Source organism: Elephantulus edwardii, unplaced genomic scaffold (genome assembly GCF_000299155.1).
Source record: "Elephantulus edwardii isolate Elephantulus edwardi_28Jun2011 unplaced genomic scaffold, EleEdw1.0 scaffold00177, whole genome shotgun sequence".
Lineage (NCBI taxonomy): Eukaryota > Metazoa > Chordata > Mammalia > Macroscelidea > Macroscelididae > Elephantulus > Elephantulus edwardii.
In genome coordinates, this window is record NW_006399927.1 from 5,859,931 (window position 1) to 5,869,039 (window position 9,109).

Genomic DNA, 9,109 nt, shown 5'->3' on the forward strand with positions numbered 1-9,109 from the left:
AAACTGCACAGGAGAAAATTGTCCAGCCTAGTCTTGTGAAGCAGCTGGAGGATTTGAACCATGTGCCTTTGAGTTGGCAATCCAACTCTTAACCACTAAGCTACCAGATGACTTTTATAAAATGCATATGATACAGTGTGGAATATAACACATGACTCTGTGATTTACATTAGAATTAAACATTTACTAGATAAATAAATAAATGCTAATGGCTCTGTTTTGTTTGCTGTTGAACATTTGTACTTCAAAATAGGAATTTTAGTTTCTGGCTGACCATTAGAGAGAAATGAAGGTGAAGTAGATGATGTATCTTGAAATCAGGACTGAGAATTCTCAAATACATGTGAGACAGTGAGGAACTTGGAATGAAAATGATAAAATTGATTGCCAATGCACCACTGCTTTATTCTCAGAGAAGAGTTGGTAATCAATAATATGTACGTGGATTCTAATTTAGGATTTAGTTGAGGATATAGTAAAAGGTAACAGTCTTAGTAAATCTTGGCTAATAATCTTTAACTGTTTATGGAGGAGGTGTAATCAGCAGGGAGTTGTGCTGCTAATATGAAGTGGCGTGTCTTTGGCAGTTTGAATCCACAGGTAGTTTATGGGGAGAAAAAAAGGACAATCACCTGCCACACAATTTAAAGCTTCTGAAAACTTAACTGATAGAGATAGAGAGGGGGGTAGGGGAGGGAGAGAGAGGGAGGGAGAGGAAGAGGGGCAGACGAGGAAGGGAGAAAGAATGTGTCACCATTAACTCCACAGCAGTGGGGGTTTGTTTTGTTTGGGTTGCACAAAGGGTGTGTAGCTATTTCAGTGCTTCTCCAAACTGAAGCACAACTGCTTCTGGGGAAAACATTAATGTGAGGTTTTAAAATAAGACCTGAGATTTTTAAAAAAGTTTCCTCATTACACTGATGATGCCGTATATTTATTTCCATGATAGCAGACGGCTCAAGTGGTAGATTTCAGTGATTTATCTTGAATCTTGAGTACTCACATGGCACTCTTGAAAGAAACATTAGTATTTACCTTTTTTTTTTAAATGTTGGAGATGAAGACCCAAGGTTTCTCATGAACAACAAATTACAGTGTCAGTATCTCAGTCTTTGTAAATTTGATTCTTTTAAAATATTTAGGTAGTTCCTGCCTGATACACCACATGCCTATGAAGGATATCATTGGCATCTCTCTCTCACTGTAGTTGAGCTGGAACAAACTCACAGCTAATTGGGTTTCTGAGACCATAAATCACACAGGAGGATATCACTTATTTTCCTTCTTAAGACTATTGGGTAAGCAGCACAAGTATCTGCTGACTGTCAACAGAGCACCCTGGCAAGTTATTGTTGTTGTTAGGTGCTGTCGAGTCAAATACAAGCCGTTGCAATCCTATGAAAAAAAGATCAAAACCTTGCCCTATCTTATGCCATCATCACAACCTCCACCATGTTCAAGTCCATTATTAAAAGCATAGTATCAATTCATATGATCAAGTGCTTCCTTTCCTTTGGCTACTGGAAAAAGACTTCATGCTGCCAAAAGCAGTGGACATGATATTAGATGTATTTTAAAAACCCATTTAGCAGCAACAGTAACAACAATGATGACAACAGCAACAACAAAAACAATAAAGAAAAATGCTTTCTAGAAAGGAAAAAACTAGCTGCACTGGGGTTCTATTAATTATGGTCTTCCAAGTTAAACATATAACCTTTTAGCATTTCAGTGTGATATGTCACAGCATTATCTTCAGTTAATGAGTTGTCATAATCTTCAATGAAAAAATCACCCTATAATTTGAATTTATGTTTCGCCTGGATATATGCTTAGAGAAATGAGGAATACGAAAATAAACTGAACCCAAGGTATAAATGGAGTGTGCTGACACATTGTAAGACTTCCATAAAATGCCATCATATAGAGTCTGCTTAAATTATTGAGGAAAACTAATTTGCTATGTAAAGTTTTACCTGAAACAAAATAATGTGTTGTAAATAAATGAATAAAAACTGAGAGGGTGAAGAACTTGTCCTACTTACTCACCCAACTCCTGCTACTTATTACAAAAACTCCAAGATGCACGGCCATTGTGTTGATTCGGTTTACCAACCTTGTGAACTTGTCAACCATGAGCAGAACTACCCCGTAGGGTGTCCAGGGCTGTAAATGTTTACAGAAGCAGACTCCCATCTTTATCCTATAAAGTGGTTTCAAACTGATGACCATTTGGTTAGCCAGTTCACAATTAGTGCACAGTTAGTACAACCAGGGCTAGTACTATTGCTTATGAAAATGACTATTCCTTAATCAAAACAAGTCCAAAATTGTCTCTCTCATTGCAAATAGTTTTTACCTTTTCTTTTTATAAAATTTTTATTTTATACTGACTTACTTACAAAGTTCATAAATATTGTTTTTCACACTGGCTCCTTCCCCCTTTCCTTTACCCACCCCTCCCTCCACCCATCAAACTGTGTGATTCTATGTTTATGGTCTTCACAATTACTTGCTATACATCAGAGCGTTGGACAGTGAATTAGGATAAAAGAAGAAGAATTGATGCCTTTGAATTTTGGTGCTGGAGAAGAGACTTGAGCATACTGTGGACTACCAAGAAAACAAACAGGTCTGTCTTGGATAGAGTGAAATCAAGTTTCTTTTTGGAGGCTAGGATTTTGAAGCTCTGTCTCACATATTTTGGGCAGGTGGCCAGGAGAGACCTGCCCTTGGAGAAGGACATCATGCTTGGAAGGGTGGAGGGACAGCTCAGGAGAGGAAGATCCTGGATGAGATGGATTGATATAGTGACGGGGGCAATGGGGGTTGGTGTGTTGGAATTGTTGACTGGCTGAGGACAGGGCAGGCTTCAGAAGTGCTGTACATAGGGTCACTAAGGATCACAGGTGAGTTTTTTATTATTATCATTATTATTAAATTTTATTAGTTTTAATGAACATTTACAGAGATTTTGGGTTTTCATTCATTTATTGTTGCACTGTTTTCTCCACCCTCCTCCCCAGTTCGTTCTTCTTCCCACCCACCCTCCATGTCTGTTTTAAGTGTCCAGTTGCCACAGTGCTTGTCAAAGCCAGTTCTGATTAATCTCCTTTGTCGGTGTGTCCCTTGCCATTCCCTATCACTCCTCCCTGAGAGAGACTTCACCCTGATTCATAAGGAAAAGGGGATGGCGTATTCTCTTAGCTACTTCTTGCTGAAAAGGGACTCTGTGGGTTTCAGGGTGACTGTCTTCTCTCACTACTCTAAAGGGCCCCCTTGGCAGTAGGAAACACATAGACTATTATGGAGATTGATTTTGGAATTTAGATGCACTGTTATCAATTGTGCTTAGTCGTACATGTTCATATCCTTGAAGATGTATCATGGAAGTGTTGCAGCCTAGAAGATACAAGTTTAACTAACAAGTTAAAAGTGCATGAGTCAAAAATTGAAAAGCAATAATATTCTGAGTAGAGCTTCTAATAGTGGCATAAAACAAGTTACAGAGGTAAGGTGGTTCCATTGTCATCCTTACTCTAACTTCTTTTTTTTTTAATTTAAATTTGTTATTAATTTCAGTGAAAATTTACAGAGGCTTTGGATTTCCATTTATTCATTGTTGTAGATTTGTCCCCTCCCAAGGCTCCCCCCCCCACCAGACATTACCCTCTTGGAAAAGTAAAAGAAAAGGTTCTTTCATTATTTTACAAACCCTCCCCCAGGTCTACTCCACCATGTAGCCATCACTCTAGACTCCTGTCATGACAGAAATACCTAATCACATATCTCTTTTAAACAGTTTTCTCTCTTCTCTGTTGCAGAGCAGCATACATTATTGAACCCATCTTACTCAGTCTCTCCCCAACCCCAAGGACAGCCCCGTTCTACAACAGTGGCACCATACAATATTTGTCCTTTTGTGACTGGGATATTTCACTCAGCATAATGTTCTCCAGAGTCAACCATTTTGAATAATATTGCATGAGTTCCTTGTTTTTTAATGCAGCATAGTATTCCATTGTGCAAATATACCACAGCTTCTCTAGCCATTCGATTGTTGATGGGCACTTAGGTTGTTTCCAACTCCTTGCTATTGTGAACAAAGCTGCAATAAACATGGGTGTGCATATATCTGCTTCGGTGTCAGTTATGGTCTCTTCGGGGTATATTCCCAGTAGTGGTATTGCTAGGTCAAATGGTATCTCTATTTGCAACTTTTTCAGAAAGCGCCATACCGCTTTCCAAAGGGGTTGCACCATTTTACACTCCCACCAACAATGAATAAGGGTTCCAGTTTCTCCACAACCTCGCCAGCATTTATTGCTTGCTGTTCTGTTAAATTTTGCTATTTTGATTGGGGTGAGATGATATAGTTGTTTTAATTTGCATCTCTCTTAGGGCTAGGGATTTTGAGCATTTCTTCATGTGTTTGTTAGCCATCTGATTGTCGTCTTTGGTGAAGTGCCTGTTCATATCCTGTGCCCATTTTTCTATTGGATTCTTTACCTTTATCTTGTTGTGGTGCTCAAGTATTTCATAAATTCTGGATATAAGTCCCTTATCTGGTATGTTATTACCGAATACTTTTTCCCAGTCAGTGGCTTCCCTTTTTACCCTGTTGGAGAAGTTTTTGGATGTGCATAGCGATTTGAGTCTTAGAAGATCCCATTCATCTACGTTATCTTCTCCTAGTTGTAGGTTTTCCAGGATACTGGGAAGACTGTTTATGTTGTGGATTAGGACTTCTAGTGTTGGTCCTAGCTTTTCTGTAATGAGGTTTATAGTCCTTGGTTTTAGTCCTAGGTCCATGATCCACCTTGAGTTGGTTTTTGTGTATGGAGTGAGGTGTGGGTCTTGCTTGAGTCTTTTGCAGATATTTTTCCAATTTTGTCAACACCATTTGTTAAAAAGGCTGTCGTTTACCGGATCACAGGTGAGGTGACAGCACATAGCAACAACAACAACAATGACAACAACATGAATAAAAATTGCAAAAGCAGTTGTATTCTTATGATATTTAATTTACAAAACTCTGAATTTCTAAATTCTAGTAATTGATAGGTAGATGTCAACATTTAAGAAACACTGTCTAAATCTTAAAGGATGGAATGAGTGTGAATCTGTTCAATTATAGGTAAAGAAACATTGAAGAGACAGATTTTCACTAATAAATCAATGAGGAATCCTGACGGAGACTCAACCTGTCAGGTGGGTTAAGCTAGTACATCCTAGGATGTGTTCAATGGCAAAAGGGCAGGGGAGGGAAGGGAGAAATGGAGTAAAATTGCACGTTTGTTCTACTGCTCTGGTGTGGTGCCTGTCACACACTTACATTCCTTTGGCTCAATTAAATCGCATGGAATCTCTCAAATACTAATGCGGTAGGGTAGTTTACCTCTCTCCAGAAGCCCTATTATTGAACTGGCACTGAAAGTGATAATCTGCCCTCTGGTAAGGAAGAAGGGTCATAAATTTTGTGGAAAATAATATCTTCAACTCATATTTGGTAAAGGAACTGACAGAAATGAGAGAAACTTCAAAGAACTTAACGTTTAAACTCACTCCCATTCAGTCTGTTTGGATTGGTGACAACCATCTCTTGACTTTCCAAGGCAGTAGATTCCTACAACATGAGGAACTCTCACAGAGTCTGTGAATTTGAATATTTTAAGCCCAGTCACCTTTTTGTTAGCAGGATAGCTTACGCCGCTAGAACCCCTTACTCTATAACTAATTTAATTCACACAATAACGATTTAGACAGGTATTATTCATATCTTAATTTAATCCGGGAAGTGGTAAATCCTGAATGTCAAACCCTTAATTTTGCTTTAGTCTGTGATCTTAGTCATTATGCTCTTTGGCCTACAATGGAAAGCAATATATTAAGTGTGAAAATATCTTTAAAATCAGAATGCATTATTCTTGTTGCTCATTCTCTGGGAAAGTAATGATCGGTTTTCATCTTTTCAAAGTATCCCTGGTAAATAGTGTGCATCCACTAACAATGCAATTGGCAACAGCTTTAATGGACAGATGTCTTGGTCCCAAGTCAGAGACCTGGTGCCAAATGGAGCTTCCTCTTTAATCTGGCACATCCCTCGGTCAGGTTGGTCCCCCTCTTGAGAGGTACAGAGAGGACCAGTGAGTTAGGCTCAGAAAGCATGACTGTCCAGTTGTGCAATAACAAGACACAGCTAGGATAATGTTGCACTGAGATCCCAAATGTGAGATTAGTAAAATTTTGCCCAGTTTTCATTATATTAATCTTGCAAAACCATACAAATAAAAGAGGCTCCTCACCAGTTCCCTAACACATATATTCACGAACTCCACACTGTAGAGATTTCCCTCTTTACACTTTTTTGGAAATTTTTATTTAATTTTATGCGTATTTTGTTATTTGTTTCAACATTTCACAAGTTCTGAGTTTTTCATTTTGATAGGCCTCTTTGGCCTGTTTTTTTAAAAAAACAGTATCATCAGGCCTACACAGGAAATAATTCTTCACAAATCTAAGCAGCGCTGTAAGATTTTGAAGAAGTCATAAAGAAATTTCCAAGATGTGCTGAAGGTGATATACTGTATGTCCAGGTAATTGTTAATTGTAATTTTTTACATTTTTTCCATATCCAGGCCATATAAAAGAAACATACACATATGCCGAATTCTGGTGCAGAAGCATGGTCTCCTGCTTTACTTTTTAAAATGAAAGTTTCTTTTGGTAACAGCCCTATTTATACTGGGAAGTCATTTATACTGGGAAGTCATTTATACTGGGAAGTGATTTATACTGGGAAGTCATTTCTCCAGGGAAAAGTATTGGTTTTTAAATGTGTCAACTTTCCTTTATTTCTCCATTAGGAAAACCAGTTCGGTCAGATGCAAAATAAGGCATTTGAGAAAGTGTCTTAAAATAAGAAAACCAATAAGGATCTGGCATACACCTTTCCTGATTTTAAACCATGCAGTGTTCCTTTGCTCTGTTCAGAAGATAACTTATTGGTGTGGGTGTAGGTTTCACATGAGAACAATTGTTCTGGGATTCCCATTCTTCTCAATGTCAGCCATAATTTGTTATGATCCACATGGTTAAAGGCTTTTGCATGGTCAATAAAACACAAATAGATATTCTTCTGGTATTCTCTGCTTTCAGCCAGGATCCATCTGACATCAGTAGTGATATCCATGGTGCTGCAACCTCTTCTAAACCCACTATGAACTTCTCTGGTAGTTCTCTGCCAATGTACTGTTATGGCAGTTTTTTTATGATCTTCCGTAATATTTTGCTTGCATGTGATATTAATGATATTTGATAATTTCCACATTATATTAGTTGAGAAAGTGTACAACAGGGTTGGATCCTTTCTCTAGATATATTCCATCTGTATACTGATACTGAGCAAATAATCAGAGAAGCTGGACTCTGTGAAGAGCAATGCGGCATCAGAAGATTCATCAACAACTTGAGTATGCAGATGACGCAGCTTTGCTTGCTGAAAATGAGGAGGACTTGAGACACGTACTGCAAAAGATCAAAGATTATCCTTTCGATGTGGATTGCATCTCAATATCAAGAAGACAAAAATCTTCACCATTGGACTGATAAGGTCATGATTACTGTTGTTTTTGTTGTTGTGGTGTATACTGGAGAGTAGAAATTGACCTAAAACTGACCCTCTGGTGGGTTTCCAGAGAAGTCAGTCACACAGGGCGAAATTGCCCATCCTTCTCCCTCAAGTTTCATGATAGATGGAGAAAAGACTAAAATTGTAAACTATGTTTCACCTTACTTGAATTCACAATCAACACCCATAATAGCAGCAGTTAGGAAATTACAAGATGCATTGGACAACTCTACTGTCGAGGACTTCTCCAAATTAATGAGAAACAATGATATCTGTTTGAAGACTAAGGTTTATTTGATAAAGATCATGGTGTTTTCAATCACTTGCTTTGTATCTGAGAGCTGGGCAATAAATAAGGATGGCAGAAGAAGAATTGATGCCTTTAAACTGTTGTGGCGGAGAAATGCACTAAATATTTCATGGACTTCAAAAATAACAAACATATGTGTCATAGAAATAGTAAAACCAGATTTCTCCTTAAAGACAAGGGTGGTGGCGCTTCATCTCACTTATTTTGGGCATGATGCTAGAAGGAGCTATTATTTGGAAAGGGCTGTTATGCTTGCAAAGTTGGAGGGCTAGTGAAAGAGAATAAGATCCTCAATGAGACGGAATGGAAAAGTGATTCTGGCAAAAGGTTTTAAGTATGTACTTTTTCTAAGACAAACTTGTTTTTTCTTTTGATAATCCATGGGTAGTCAATAATCTTTGCCAACATCACAATTCAAAAGTAGAAGTATTCAATTTGTTTTTCCCTAGTGTTTCTGCCTACCATTTTGTATCTACGTGAGCATTCCTCACTAGTGCATGCTCAGTATAGTTGCTCCGTATATTACAAATCCATAATATTACTTGTTAGTCATTTTAATTTTGGTTTTAATATCTCATCTGACAGTTTACACAGGAATCATATTAACTACATCTGTGGAAAGAGTCGATAGAGAAGTTCAATATCAGCAGTCAGAACAAGGCTACAGGCTGACTATGGAACAGACTATCAATTACTCATGCCATCAATTGAGGCAGAAAAAGTATACAATATTTAAAATATAACCTTGAGATTATATGAACTGAATTTAAAAGTCATTTCAAGAATAGATTATTGCATTAAACACTAATGACCAAAGACGAGATGAGTTGTAAGATGACAAAGAAAAGGCCAAAATGGATATCAGAATAAAGTTTGAAACTTACATTAGAATATGTTTTTGTTGTTAATTGCCTTCGATTTAAGCATGACCCATAGTGACCCTATGAACAAAAAGCCTGAAGCCCCTCTACAACTATTGACATATATCAAAATTCATAGAGTTTCCAGAGGCATATTATTTAGGAAGTGGATGCCACTCCTAGATAGAAAAATAAGGATATAGATATGTCAAAACAAGAGGAAGAAATGGTGAAATAAGAGAACTGAACAGAAGATTTCAAAGGACCTTGATAAAACAAAGAAAAATATTATAACAAAATGTGCAAAGA

At 37.6% G+C, this 9,109-nt stretch overlaps 1 pseudogene; it reads right to left on the reverse strand.

Annotated features, from left to right (window-relative positions):
• LOC102861388 overlaps positions 1–2,196 on the reverse strand; it is a 9,564-nt pseudogene extending 7,368 nt beyond the window's left edge.
• Positions 2,197–9,109: the final 6,913 nt, after the last annotated feature.